This window comes from Cynara cardunculus (genome assembly GCF_001531365.2).
Source record: "Cynara cardunculus var. scolymus isolate 2C chromosome LG 2, CcrdV1, whole genome shotgun sequence".
Taxonomy (NCBI): domain Eukaryota; kingdom Viridiplantae; phylum Streptophyta; class Magnoliopsida; order Asterales; family Asteraceae; genus Cynara; species Cynara cardunculus.
The window spans coordinates 41,748,412-41,762,378 of NC_037529.1; positions in this window are offsets into that span (position 1 = coordinate 41,748,412).

The window sequence follows — 13,967 nt, forward strand, 5'->3', positions numbered from 1 at the left end:
GATTGGTATCGTCATCATTATGGACTACACAAAAAGAAATCCAAGGTAATTTGCTTAATCTTATCAATTATGAATTTATGATACTTGTTTTCTTACAACAACTAATAATTGTTTTGTTTGTTTGTTGTAGGAAACTAATGATATGATATATATTGAACTTCCATGAGGTGACAACTGACAAATGATGATGACAGGATTGTTTTTTTTTGTTCAAATGACAATGGTGATTTGTTTTTTTTAAACTATGGACAATTGGTGTGTAATAGTTAACTGAATGACAAATAGTGGTGTTCGTTTGTTTATGTTTATTTAGGCATGTTCGTTTATGTTTATTTAGGCATGTTCGTTTATGTTCGTTTATGTTCATTTAGGCATGTTCGTTTATGTTCGTTTAGGCATGTTCGTTTATGTTCGTTAAGGCTGTTCGTTTATGTTTGTTTATGTTTGTTTATGTTCATTTAGGCATGTTCAATTATGTTCGTTAAGACTGTTCGTTTATGTTCGTTCGTTTACGTTCGTTTAACTTGTTAACGAACGAACATAAACGAACACGAACACATCAGATTTCTAAACGAACGAACACGAACACAATTATTTTTGTTCGTTTATCGTTCGTGTTCGTTCGTTTGTTCGGTTAAGTTAAACGAACGAACACGAACAAGCCTCCGTTCGTGTTCGTTCGGTTCGTTTACAGCCCTAATTGTGAGCTGTGTGCACCAAGTGTTATTGAAACACTTATCTGTTGAGAGATAAATGAGTAGCTGGTGGGTTTGTGACAGGAATTGACTTAGGCTTTGACTTTTCAATATTAGTCTCGAAAGAATTGAGAACTAATAGATTACGTGGTATGCCCGGTAATTTGAGGTTTAGAACATGATTCTTGTAATCTTTTAATCATGACACAACTGTCATCAATTCTTTTGACTCACAACAACTACCCCTCTCATTTTCATTTTAAGCTCTGCACACAAACCCTTTTGCATTTAATGCTCACTCAGATATGGTTGTCCTCTTGGGTAGGTTTGTCGGTTCTGACATTCCATAGAGGTATTTCTGTGAAGCACTCAGTCCCTCCTAAATTTAGCAGTATGCTCAGTTGATCAGAACCATTTGATTAAAGTATAGTTGCTATGAAGCACAAGATAAGATAAAATTGATTAAAATATGTAACTTTTAAGTACAATCAAACAAGGAGTGATATGCAAAATCAGATTATTTAGTTTGTGAGAGAAATGAATGAAGATCTGTAAGTACGAGTTTACAGATTCTGATATACAAAGAATTATGAAATGTGTAGCAATCAAGGTAAAAATAATATCAGAAAAACAACCGTTGATTATAAACGAGCTTATTATCACCGAAAATGATTTTCATTTTAAGAGACATGATAATAATAATTTGAAGAATAGCTGAAACAGGTATTGGAATTATGATCGATGAGAAATTACGTAAGTAATATCTCAGGAAATACCTGTTCAGAAAATGTACTCGTTTCCAGAAAACAATTCACTTTCCAAAAATTTTATTAAAATTTCTAGAGACTCCCCCTAGAAAATAGATTTGACTAATAATTCATTTCAACTCAAAATAAACAAAAATGAAACCATTTTGGGTCGGGTTCTGAATTGTGTATTCAGAAACCATATTCAGTTAAGCACGGGTCCTAAACTGAATGTTTATAAACCTCATTGTTTCAGCGCGTGTCCTGAACAGATGTATTCAGAAACCTAAATTGGACAAATTACAAACTCCCCCTGAATTTGTGCATCATAAGCAAAATTTTCTGATCAACGCAGAAATGACACACCTGCAAAAATCAGATCAAATAGATTTTGGTACCCAAACGAACTTTGGTCATTCTTTGTTAGTATCAGGTTGTGGAATGTTGTAACTGCCAAACCATCTATTTTTATAAGATGTTTTATTTTTTCGCACTTGTAATAGGATGATCATATATGCAATAAGATCCATACCAGTTATTATTATCATACCTGTTATTATTTTTCCAGTTCTTCTGATATATGTTGTCTCCAGTCCACCTGTTGTACCTCCTCCTGTTCACAAAATCAGTGGTTTTGCATGTGGAGCACATGATCCTTCTCTTGCTAAGATTTATCAAATCATTAGTAGATCTCACAAAACAAGGAAGAATATTGTTAGTAACAACAGAGTTACAAGACGAAACATATTCAGATTTATTAACCCAAACACTTTTAACTTTTGAAGAATAATAATTGGGTGATTCGATGACATACCCTTGATAGTACTGATTAGAAGAACGAGAATAGTTCTTAGAAACAGTTGATTTAGGACTGCTCGAATAACTGTTAGATTTAGAACAGTCATAAAAACTTGTTTTACACTGTGAAAGAGAACTAGTTGAGCTTTGAGCACATGAAAAGTCTTTAACTTTCTTTAAAAGTTGGTCTCTTTCATAAGCAACTAAATCATACTTCTCTTTGAGTTCAGTTCTCCTTTTTAATTCAGTTTCAAGTTTTGTCTTAAGATCAGAAAATTTCTTAGAAGTATTCAAGAGTTTACCTTCTAACTCCTTCTTCAGCTTCTCAAACATCTTCTTCTCTTTATCAAACTCTTGTATCTCTTCATCTGAGCTGCTCTGTTCATTCTCAAAGACAATGTCGAGCCATTTTTTCTTTTCTGCAAGCTCTTTGGCCATAGCTGCATATTTCTTATCAGTATTTCTCTTTTCAAGAGCAAATAACTTCTTCTCTTTATCCAAAGCCTTCTACTTTTGAGCAATGCAGTCAGATAGTTCAAAATTCTTGCTCATACATTCTTTGTAATTTCTTTCTTCTCTTTATCAAACTTGGATCGTTCCAAGATAATTAGCTGCTCATAATCAGAGATCTGATTCAATAGTATTTTAGCGTTCAACTCTAGAGAGTTAATTTTATTCTCATAAGATATGCGTTCAGTACCAAACCGTTTCTCTACTACAAGAATCCTTATCTTCTCTTTCTCAAATTCTTTCTTTTCATTATTCAAAATCTTCTCAGCTTCTAGAACCTTCTCCTTCTCTAATTCCAATAATTTTCTAACTTCAATCAATTTATTCTCACATTCATGAAATTTTTCTGTGGAATCATCAATCTCTGTATATTTCTTTTCTGAAGAGTTTCTCTCAGCATTTAGTTCATTTTGAACTTCTTGGAGTTTATTGAACAAATCTTTATTAGACTTACTTCAGTCTTTTAACTCTTCGTTTGTGTCATTTTTGACAAATTCCACAGTTTCCTCAAGTCTTTTAATCTTATCCATGAATTCTTCTTCAACCTGTTCCATGGCTTCTTTATGCTCTCGTTGTAAATTTTGAACAAGTTCCTTATCATCATGATTTTTATAAAACAAGTTTATGTGTTTTTCTTGATAATCTTTTACGCTCTTTTCCAACTCTGAAATTTGAACTCTCAGATCTTTATTCTTCTTCTCAAGATAAACTACCATTTCAAAATTTCAAGATTGATCAAAGAATCTTATGCAATATATGAAATCAGTCAAATAAATCAAAAACCAATAATATATTTCAGATAAAATCAGTAAGCTCAAGAGTCTCAGAAAAGCTCAGAAACTGTTATGAATCAAAAAAATCAACGAAAAGAGTTAAAAATCAGTAAAACAGTCAAAAACTATTGAAAATAGTTAAAAACTGTTAAAAACAGTTAAAAACTGTTAAAAACAATTAAAACTGATCAAAAACAGTTTACGCGTCACAAATCAAATAAAAAATCTTCAAAAACAGTTCAAAACAATTCAAAACAGATCAAAATCAGATAAAATCCTCAAAAATAGTATATTTGGTGAAAAATCAGATAAAACTTGAAATCCAGATAAACTTTGATAAAAGATCGAGAAAAAAATTATCTGAATAGAAATGGGTTTTGAAAAAATTCAATTTTTGTCAAGAATACTCTCAAAATCGGACAATGTAGAAAAACTTGGCTAAGTACGACAAAGTTGGATGAAGCTTAGAAAAAAAAACCCAAGTGTTTTAGCCTATTATTGAATTGAATAAGGACAAGGTGGTGAGAGAGGTTGGCTAAATCGGACAAGGGTGGTGACTGAGGAACAAGAAAGTTGGACAAGTGGTGCACGAGAATGACAAGTTGCTGGCCGAGAAATGGAATCCGGACATGGGAAAGACAAGCTCGGACAAAGAGTCATTCGAGGAAGTGTGCGAGGAAAGCAGCTCACGACCGTCTTTTGGTCGAGGATGCACAATCCGGACAAGGTAGTGTCCGAATTTAACTTCAAGAACTTCAAGATCACGACTAAGTCCTGGATACGTGTAAGCCTTGAACGATTTAAAACAAATACGTACAAGGATATGTGCAATTTAGTCAAGTCCGATGATGGTTTGAGAGGTTGCACAAGAAAGGTTAAGTCTGGTTGTGCCTTTGGCCGATTTACCATGAACCTAAATGAACCTGAGCGAGGAAGGAAAAGCTTGGCTAAGCTGTTGTAACACCCCATGTAACACCACGTACCACACATTGCATGTAATACATATTTCATACACAACAAATACATGTTCATACACCACATTGGTCCCTTACTACAAGATTCTACCAATCCAAAATACATGGTCCAAAATTTCAAAATACAATTCTAGTACTATTCAACTTTAATGTACCAAAACTATACATGTTATAGACATATCTTCATGTAGATATGCATATAGGGAATTATCACATTTTCCCCTTTCCCTTACCGTCTGCACTTCCTGCAATTCATATTTAAAATCACAAAACGAGGGTTAGACTGATAGGTCTAGTGAGTTCCCATTTTATGTTATTGAAGGATGAGTATCACCAAAACTTTATTTAAGAACAACATCTCATATACATAGCAAATATATGAGTCAGTGAGACATAACCAATACCTTACAACTTTCAAGGTCAAGCATTCAGCTTTTCAAATAACGTACCCAAAACCCAGCCATGTTTATCATAATGTCACTTTTAAACCTTTTTAATTAAACAAGGTTTATTTACAGCTTCAAGCCAAACCTGTTATCTCTTTCACAATAACATCCAAACTATAATTTTCAATAAAAACTCTGATTCTAAATCCTTAAATCACAAAGAAATAAAGATTCCAAATCACAATAATCTTAAAGGATATAATAGTAATAGTTATATTATACATCACACATAAAATGCCACCCTTATATCCAAAGGTACATCTCTCCTTGATACGCCACCCTTATCCCATGGTACACCTCTCCTTGATATGCCACCCTTATTTCCTCATCAAAATATTTTACAAAAATAATTCCAATTAGGACAGACCGCAATCATAAATGTCCTATTGGAATATTATTAGTTCAAAATCATTTTTATCAAAAATTCCCATTCTTTTTAAAAAGAATATTAAAATGAGGATTTACATAAACCATGCACAAGTCAATTAAACAAATCCGGTCAACATAGACTTGATTGGCATTCATCTCCGGTCAAGCCTTAGCCGGTTTAACCAATCCGGACAACACTATTTAAATTGTCTGATTTACCAATCCGGATAAGACAAGTCTCTCTTGTCCGATTTATTAATCCGGACAACACTTTTTAATCATGTCCGATTTACCAATCCGGTCAAGATAAGTCTCTGTCCGATTTACTAATCTCAAATTTCACTAACTCTTTAAATCGCATAACCCTATGCTCGATTTAGGTTTACATCGGATAACAGGTGTCCGATTGATCATAGTCGGGTCAAAACTTTGTCCTGTTTTAGCATAGTCCGGACAATACTTCGTCCGGTTTAACATAATCAGGACAACACATAGTAACACAATTCAATTATGCAATTCAAGGTATCTTCAAAACATTTAACCACTCACCTTGAATTTCAGCAAAAGCAAGAGAAACTTTGAATCCTCTACTTGATTCCAATCACGAATAATCCGTGCAACTCTTTTCTCTCAAAACTCTTAGATTTCCAAAAATGGCCAAGAAGAGAATATGAGGATCTCACCTTCCTATTTATATTCTTTCCAAATAAAGTAAGGTGGCTAAACCACCTCCTTCACATGCATGCATTCACATACCATGCATATATGTTTATATATATATATATACACACCCATTCATGCACATATATATATATATATATATATCATGCATATATTTACATATAAACATATACATACCTTTGCATATACTTTATCTTGTATATAATTATACCCACATATTCGATGCATACTCATTTATGCATATAATTTCACATACTGGCATGATCAAATATAACAATTTATCATGCCATCACGTAATCATTTTAACAAATAATCACGTATTAATTACCTCAGGTGATAACCAAGATACGGTTATCACATTATCCACCCCTCAAAATAATTCCGTCCCGAAGTTTCTTTAATCAAAGAGCCACAGATATTCTGCTCTCATCTTTGATTCTAATTACCAAGTTGACTCTGATCTCTTGTGAAACTGCCAGTGCACTTTAACCAAACTGATTTATTTGTTTAACACTCTGATCTTTCGGTCAATCACTGCTTCTGGTGTTTCCATAAAATTCAGTTTACTGTCCAATTTGACTTCTGGAAGCGGTACAACTAAACTTGGATCAGCTAAACATTTCCGCAGGTTTGATACATGAAAAGTGTTGTGGATCATACTAAGCTCTTTTGGTAGCTCTAACTGATAAGCCACTTGCCGAATTCTTTTACATATTCTGAATGACACAACATATCTCAGACTAAGTTTACATTTCTTTCCAAATTTGATAACACCCTTCCATGGAGAAACTTTTAACATTACAAGATCACCCACATAAAATTCTATCGGCTTTCGTCGATTATCAACATAACTTTTCTGGCGGTCTTGTGCTGTTCTGATTTTTTCACGGATCTGTTCAATCTTTTCCAAAGTTTCTTGAACAATCTCAGGACCCGTCAATTGCCTTTCTCCTATCTCATTCCAACACAATGGCGTTTGACATTTACGCCCATACAATACTTCATACGGTGCCGCTTGGATGCTGGAATGGTAACTGTTATTATACGCAAACTCTATTAGTGGTAAATGATCTTCCCCTGATCCCCCGAAGTCAATAATACAACTCTCACCTGTCTTCGAGAGTCTGAATGATTCTTTCACTTTGCCCGTCAGTTTGCGGATGATAAGCTGTACTTAACGGATTTCAGATCCCAGAGCTTTCTACAAACTCTCCCAAAACTTCGAAGTGAAACGACTATTTCTATCAGAGATAAAAAGATAGTGGAACCCCATGCCTGGTTACAATTTCTTCAATATATATCTGTGCTAGCTTTTCTAAAGAGTATCTCTCTTTTATAGATAGAAAATACGCAGATTTAGACAAGCGATCAACAATTACCCAGATTGCATCATATCCTTTTGGAGTTCAAGGTAACTTTATAACGAAACCCATTGTAATGTGATCCCACTTCCACACAGGAATCTCTAAAGATTGAAGGCTTCCATATGGATTTTGATGCTCGATCTTAACTTGTAAACAAGTTATACATTGTTGCACATATCTGGCTATGTCCTTTAATCCGGGTCACCAATAAAAAGATTTTAGGTCTCTATACATTTTATTAGTACCTGGATGAATAGAGTAACGAGATTTATGGCTTTCATTCAGAATAAAATTTCGAATATTCCCGAAACACGGTATCCAAATTCGCCCTTGAAAGCACAAAATTCCTTCATTGTTTAGTTCTAGAGTCGAAATCATCTTACACAACCTTTCTGAATTGATAAAATTTTCTTTCATGGCTTCTTTCTGGCATCTCAAAATTTCTTTATGAGTATTAGGGGCTAAATTTATTCTCATTGCCACAACTTTAATAGTCCCACTTCTTTCTTTTCTACTGAATGCGTCTGCTACCACATTGGCTTTCCCTGGGTGATAGAGGATTTCATAATAATAATCATTAACGAGTTCAATCCACCGATGCTGCCGCATATTTAGTTCTTTCTGGCTGAACAAATGCTGTAGACGTTTATGATCCATATAAATCTGGCACTATGTTCCCAGAAGATAATGTCTCTATATTTTCAACGCAAACACCACCGCGGCCAGTACCATATCATGAGTTGGATACTGCTTCTCATGATCCTTCAGTTGCCTTGACGCATAAGAAATCACTTTTCCTTTTTGCATCAAAACACATCCCAATCCTAGATTCTAGGCGTCACTGTATACTACAAAATCTTCTGATCCATCTGGTAAGGTCAACACCGGGGCGTTGCAGAGATGATGTTTTAATAGTTGAAAGGCTATTTGCTGTTCTTCTTCCCACTGAAATTTGACGTTCTTCCGAGTCAATTTGGTCAATGACAGAATTATCTTAGAAAAGTCCTGAATGAACATACGATAATAGCTTGCCAATCCCAAGAAGCTTCGAACTTAAGAAGGAGTTTTCGGGGCCTCCCACTTTTCAACTGCTTTTATTTTGGCTGGATCTACCTTCACCCCTGCTTTCGATATAACATGACCCAAAAAATTAACTTCCCTTAACCAAAATTCATACTTGGACAACTTTGCATATAGTTTTTCCCTTTTTAGAAGTTCCAGTATCAGGCAAAGATGTTCTGCGTGTTCCTCTTCGGTTTTAGAGTATATAAGAATATCATCGATAAATACAATAACAAATTTATCAAGATATTCCTTACATACCGTATTCATCAAATCCATAAAGGCTGCGGGCGCATTAGTTAAGCCGAATGTCATAAATAAAAATTCACGATGCCCGTACCTAGTTTGGAAAGCTGTTGTAACAATGTTTTCCTCCTTGACCTTAAGCTGATGATACCCCGACCTTAAGTCAATTTTGGAGAAATAACTTGCTCCCACTAGCTGATCAAACAAGTCATCAATCCTTGGCAAAGGATACTTGTTTTTAATTGTCAGCTTATTTAATTCATGATAATCTATACACATACGCGTTGATCTATCTTTCTTCTTGACAAATAAGACCGGAGCACCCCAAGGTGAAGTGCTGGGTCAAATGAATCTTTTATGAGTTAAATCCTTCAACTGAGCAACTAATTCCTTCAGTTCTGACGGAGCCAACCGATATGGCGCCTTAGCTACTGGTGCTGCTAAAGGTAAAAGATCTATTCTGAACTCGATAACTCTGTCCGGCGGTAATCCAGACAGTCTTCTGGAAGGACTTCTGCGTATTCATTAACGATCAGAATCAATTTCTCTTTTCCTTTCTCTTTCTTCACATCAATCAGATATGCCAAACATCCCTGACACTTCTTTTGGAAACAGTTTCGGGCTTTTATCACAATTAAAAGACTAGTATGGTGACTCTGATGATCACCATAAATAACAACTGTTCCTTGGTCTGGAAAAATGATTTTGATCATTTTCTTATTACAAACAATACTAGCCTGATGCTCTGCTAACTAGTCCATACCCACTAGTACATCAAATTATTTCATCGACATAGGAAATAACCGAATCGGTAACTCACACCCCTCAATAACAATAACACAGTTATTGAATACACTAGTAACATATTCTTGACTATTAGCAGTATCAACTACTAATTCGTCATCAAGTAACATATAATTCAAACATGCAATTTGAGCAAACGATGGTGACACAAACGAAAAGTTTGCACCAGAGTCAAATAACACCTTAGCACATATAGAATTCAGAAGAAAGGTACCTGTTACTACATCTAGCATTGCCTCTACCTCATTCTTCGTCACCTGGAAGGACCGTCCCCGTGCCCCTCCTTGCCCTCCTCTAGTTACAGTAGGTCTTCCCCGAGTACCCGACACATTACTCCCCATTGTCAACTGTGGAGTTCTCAACAACGGACAGTTCGGTAGTATATGATCTGAGGAATTGCAATTGGAACACCTTCGGTTGGCTGGGCAACTCCTTGATAAATGGCCCACTTCGCCACACTTGTAACACTTCCTTGGGTCCATCTTACATTCACCTTGATGAACCTGTTGGCATTGTGTACAGACTTTCTCACCGACCTTTTGTTTGGTTTTACTATCATATTTTATTGCTTTTGGCCCTCAAAAGTTTGATGAAGGCCCTTCCCATCTTCTTTTCTCAAAAACATTGCCCTCTGATTGCCGATTCTTATTTCGTTCTGTTACTTCTGCCGCATCCACAGTTAGTGAAAAGGTATTGGGATTCATAGCAATTACAAATTCATGAATCGAAGGTTTTAGTCCCCAGATATAATTTTCCACCTTCTTGGATTCTGATGAAATATAATGTTTAGCAAACCGAGAGTATTCAATAAACTTCTCAGTGTACTCTCGAACTGTTCTGTTGCCTTGTTCCAACTTCAGAAAATCTTCTTCCATTTGTCGTACAACCGTCTTAGGACTGATCTTTAAATCGATTTACAAATTTCGCCCAAGATAATGTTTGTAGGACATCTATTTTGGCCAACGATTCAACTTCCCACCAAAACAGAGCATTTGACTTTAATACTGAGACGACAAATCTAACTTAAACAGTTTTTAGACACCGGATGGTGTTGAATACATATTCAATTTCTTTTATCCAACACATTGCTTTTACTGGATCCCTCTCCCCAGAAAAAATTGGCGCTTTGCATGCCAAGAACATCTTGATGTCTCCTTCCTTGTTATGAGGAACCGGAATAGAGGGATGTATTTCCACTATTTCCGTTTCCACTCTAGCCAGTATTCCCATAATAGACATTAAGGTTTCCCATAACTTTCCCATTTCCTCTGCCAGCATGTCTCTGGTTATATATTCTGGGTGTGGCACTGATCTCTCCTGAACATTCCCAAAATGGGATTGTTCATGTTCGGAGTGTATTTCAGACCGACCCCTTCTCTATGACTGACTTCTCCCTCTGCCTCTTCCCCTGGGTCATCCCTGACCTATATTTCCAGAAGTACTGGTTGGGATATTAACAGGTGATTCTTCCCTTTCCTCAGACTCAGGACGAGCCGTTCTTTCAGATCTCCGGGTTCGACTAGACATCTGTAGATTTTAGTGTTAATAATCATGTATTCACATTCTAAAATATAATGAAGTATTCAAGTTCAGATATGTACCTATAAATTCATAATTACACTGGCCAGATGTAAATAAAATTTACCTTACACACTGTTCTTTCAACTCATCATATTTATTTCCAATGGTGCTAACTATGTCCGGGACCCTTAACATGCAATGAAAATAGTTTAAGTCTAGGTATCATGCTGTTAAATACCTAAATCTCTTAAACTCAGGCTCTAATACCACTTTTTGTAACACCCCATGTAACACTCCATACCACACATTGCATGTAATACATATTTCATACACAATAAATACATGTTCATACACCACATTGGTCCCTTAGTACAAGATTCTACAAATCCAAAATACATGGTCCAAAAATTCAAAATACAAATCTTGTACTATTCAACTTTCATCTACCAAAACTATACATGTAATAGACAAATCTTCATGCAGATATGCATATAGGGAATTATCACATTTTCCCCTTTCCCTTACCGTCTGCACTTCCAGCAATTCATATTTAAAATCACAAAACGAGGGTTAGACCGATAGGTCTAGTGAGTTCCCTTTTTATGTTATTGTAGGGTGAGAATCACCAAAACTTTATTTTAAAACAACATCTCATATACATAGCAAATATATGAATAAGTGAGACATAACCAATACCTTTCAGCTTTGAAGGTCAAGCTTTCAGCTTTTCAAATAACGTAGCCAAAACCCAACCAGGTTTATCATAATGCCACTTTTAAACCTTTTTAATTAAACAAGGTTTATCTCCTTCACAATAACATCCAAACTATGATTTCCAATAAGAACTCTGATTCTGAATCCTTAAATCACAAAGAAATAAAGATTTCAAATCACAATAATCTTAAAGGATATAATAGTAAGAGTTATATTATACATCACACATACAAATGCCAGACTTATATCCAAAGGTACACCTCTCCTTGATATGCCACCCTTATCTCATGGTACACCTCTCCTTGATATGCCACCCTTATTTCCTCATCAAAACATTTTACAAAAATAATTCCAATTAGGACCGACCGCAATCATAAATGTCCTATTGGAATATTATTAGTTCAAAATCATTTTCATAAAAAATTCCCATTCTTTTTAAAAATAATATTAAAATGAGGATTTACATAAACCATGCACAAGTCAATTAAGCAAATCCGGTCAACATAGACTTGACCGGCCTTCATCTCCGGTCAAGCCTTAGCCGGTTTAACCAATCCGAACAACACTATTTAAGTTGTCCGATTTACCAATCCGGATAAGACAAGTCTCTCTTGTCTGATTTATTAATCCGGTCAACACTATTTAATCATGTCCGATTTACTAATCTCAGATTTCACTAATTCTTTAAATCGCATAACCCTGTGCTCGATTTAGGTTTACATCGGATACCAGGTGTTCGATTTATCATAGTCCGGTCAACACTTTGTCCGGTTTTAACATAGTCCGGACAATACTTCGTTCGGTTTAACATAATCAGGAAATTCAAGGTATTTTCAAAACATTTAACCACTCACCTTAAATTTCAGCAAAAGCAAGAAAAACTTTGAATTCTCTACTTGCTTCCAATCATGAATAATCCGGACAACTCTTTTCTCTCTTAGCTCTTAGATTTCCAAAAATGGCCAAGAAGAGAATATGAGGATCTCACCCTCCTATTTATATTCTTTCCAAATAAAGTAAGGCGGCTAAACCATTTCCTTCACATGCATGCATTCACATACCCTACATATATGTTTATATATATATATATATATATACACCCATTCATGCACATATATATATATATATATATGTCATGCATATATTTATATATACACATATACATACCTTTGCATATACTTTATCATGTATATAATTATACCCACATATTTGATGCATACTCATTTATACATATAATTTCACATACTAGCATGATTAAATATAACAATTTATCATGCCATCACGTAATCATTCTAACAAATAATCACGTATTAATTACCTCATGTGATAACCAAGATCCGGTTATCACAGCTGTTGTCCAAATAACACCAAATATGCTTAAGTCTATAAGCGAATTATCTCATGTCCGGACATAAGGGTGTCCGGATTAAAAGATCTAAGATAAATCCGGCTAAGTCCTTTGAGCGATGAACAAGTAATACGTACAAGGGGTTATCCGATCTTGAGGGCCTTTGTCCGATGTACAACAAATACGGTTAAAGAGTTGTGAGAGGTTAACAAAGTAAGAAAAATGACTAAGTATCTAATTCAGTCACAAGATCAAGAAATCCTAATAGTTGAACGATTTAAAACTTTTCAAGATAAACCTCTTAATACTTGAGCGATTAAATTCAAGATAATCCGATCAAAAATCATCAAAAACACAAAAACATCAACTCTTTCACAAAAATTCGGATCAAAATCTGATTTTTTCAAAACACTTTTCAAGAACATAAAACTTTTTCAAAACCACAAATTTCACCACAACTCAAAAACTGATGATCAAAATACAAATCTTTGTGAATAACAAAGATTCACAAAGTGATTACGCACACTTTGATCCACGATTTAACACAAAAACTCAAAATTTTGAAATTTTTTTGGATCAAAATGTTTAAAAATTGAAGAATACAAGATGAACACTTTGAATTCCAGAAAATTTTCTTCAAAAAATCTTCAAATCAGTTGATTTCTTCTAGTGATTTCTTGCATAACCTGCTCTGATACCAAATGTGAGTCCATGAAGTGATCAATCTTCATATATTTTCATACAATCATGGCAGAATCATATAACATGTAAGAACAACTTGTGAGGAGATTGAGAAGATTAGTCAAATTGTCAAAGTCTCTATTATGAACGTAAGTATTACAATGAAGCTCTCCTACAATTACACTAGAAGACAAATGCTTATATAGGGTCAAACTAAAAACCCTTCTAGTCAAAG